The sequence below is a fragment of the Myotis daubentonii genome, chromosome 1, assembly GCF_963259705.1.
Source record: "Myotis daubentonii chromosome 1, mMyoDau2.1, whole genome shotgun sequence".
Lineage (NCBI taxonomy): Eukaryota > Metazoa > Chordata > Mammalia > Chiroptera > Vespertilionidae > Myotis > Myotis daubentonii.
In genome coordinates this window covers 74,801,526-74,803,859 of record NC_081840.1, presented here as the reverse complement: position 1 = coordinate 74,803,859, position 2,334 = coordinate 74,801,526, and the positions used below count along the sequence as shown (strand labels likewise).

General features: G+C 50.6%; 1 pseudogene; it reads right to left on the bottom strand.

Annotated features, from left to right (window-relative positions):
- Positions 1 to 370: 370 nt before the first annotated feature.
- Positions 371 to 2,063, bottom strand: LOC132227209 (sodium/potassium-transporting ATPase subunit alpha-1-like; annotated as a pseudogene).
- Positions 2,064 to 2,334: the final 271 nt, after the last annotated feature.

Here is a 2,334-nt window from a genome sequence, read left to right as displayed (position 1 = left end):
ATTAACACACCAGTAAGTCTGTCTCTAACTCCCCTAAGTGCTTACTATGTGGTCAATGAAAGATTTTACAAACCTGAAGGGGATAAAAGCAGCTCCAGACGTTCATAACGGACCTGACATTCACAACTAGGCCTCAGAATTATTATAAGCTGGTCTGCCACTCTCAGATAGGTCATGCTGTTCTGTTATTGGACATAATCTCACGAGTAAAATCTCAGTCACGCCCCAGATAACTGCTGATCTTTCTCTCAATTATAGATGAGTTTGTATTTTCTACTGCTTTATATTAATGGTATCGTACCATTTCTACTCTTTTTTTGGGGGGGGGGTAGTTTTTTTTTTTTTTAACTCAGTAAAATTATTTTGAGATTTACCCATGTTGTACCATGCTCCTTGCTGTGGAGCAGGTGGAGCTGTAGCGGTCCAAGATCCTCTCTGGGGCCCCCTTCACCACCAGCAGGGGCTCAGCCGTGTTGGGGTTTTGTGAATCGACAACTGGTACTTGTTGGCGGAGTCGAAGGGTATCTCGATGATTCTGGGGTACCGCTCTCTCATCTCCTTCAAGGACTCACAACACAGCTCGATGCACTTCGAGTACCAACTCGCAGGCTCCCCAGTCACAGCCGACTTCAGGATGGGCGGGTTTTCCTGGCTGGCCTGAAACACGGCTCTATTACAAAGTCCCGCGATTCCCGACAGGGCGAGCCAGGTAGCTGAAGATTTGCTGAAGGAGACACTGTTCTGATTCTCCGTGGTGTTGGCTTCGAGGATATGATTGCCAAGCCACATGTGGGCCACCGCCATCCGGTTCTGAGTCAGAGTTCAAGTTTTATGGGAGCAGATGGATGTGGATACAGCCGCTTAGTTCTTCATTACGCAGTTTTCCCGGCCGTGCGTTAGGCACTGAGGGTTAGAAACACCATGACAGTGGCCAGCAGACCTTCGGGCACATTGGCTACAACGATATCAATGAGGAAGATGATGGCCTCAAGCCTGGTATATTCGAGGATCAGCGAGAGGATGAAGAAGGACACCCCCAGGAACACGGCCACACCCGTGATGAGCTGACTAAAACGTTGGATTTCTGCAGGGCTGGGAGTCTGCCTGCCTCCCAGCCCAGAGGCCAGCATGGCCATTCTTCCCATGACGCTGAAGTCTCCAGTGTACATGACGATGCAGTTGGTTGAAAAGAAGGCAATGTTCCTTGTCTCCAGGGGGTTTTCGTTTGTGAAGTCAGGAGACCTGGTCTGGGGCTCTGATTCACTGGTGAGCGAGGAGTTATCCACCTTGCAGCTGCTGGCAGATATGATCCTGAGGTCAGCAGGGATCCAATCCTCGCCTTTTATTTCTACTAGGTCCCCAACATCCACCTCCTCCGTGTTTATGCTCATTTTCTCACAATTTCAAATCACCAGGGCTTGCTGCGGAACCATGTTTTTGAAGGATTCCATGATCTTTGAGCTCTTAGCTTCTTTTTTAAAAAATATATATATTATTGACTTTTTACAGAGAGGAAGGGAGAGAGATAGAGAGTTAGAAACATCCATCAGCCGCCTCCTGCACATCTCCTACTGGGGATGTGCCCACAACCCAGGTACATGCCCTTGACCGGAATCAAACCCGGGACCCTTCAGTCCGCAGGCCAATGCTCTACCCACCGAGCCAAACCGGTTTCAGCTCTTAGCTTCTTGATAGTAGGAGAAACAGCCAGTGATGATGACAGCACCACACCGAGGTACAGATTATCATTCTGAAGTTCCTCTTCCGTGGGAGCTTGGATGCCATAAGCCAAGAAAGAGAATCGCTCCAATCCACAGTAACATTGAGAGCCCCCCAAACAGCTGCCCGCAGAATTTGACCGACTTGGGGGTGGTGGGAGGCGAAGTGAGGGCATTGGCACCGGCTCGTGCCAGGATCTCAGCAGCTGGAGCAGAGCTTAAGCCTTGGTCCAAGTCTGTTCCGTAGTTGCGATGAAGCTCGTCAAGGCTAAGTTTATGGTCATCCATAGACACTTCTTTATTCAGCTCATCTATATCCCTCTCTTTCTTGGTCTTTTCTTGTTGTCATGCTCTGAAACGGCCGCAAGGCTCATATTTGTCATGTCCAACCCCCTTCCCCATGGTGGCGGTGGTTGGCACCCGTCACTGGGCCCTGCTGCTGGAGAATCAGAGGAAAAAAGAGAGCAGGGCGAACAGGTGCGACTAGGGAGAGGTGAGGTGGGAGCTCTGGCTGCCATGGGGTGGGACGGAGGGGAGGACAGCCAGAGGCCGGGGAGGTTGGGCCAATGCCACTTTCGCCTCCAGAGTTGCTACCACTGTTGCTGCCCCGTGTCTG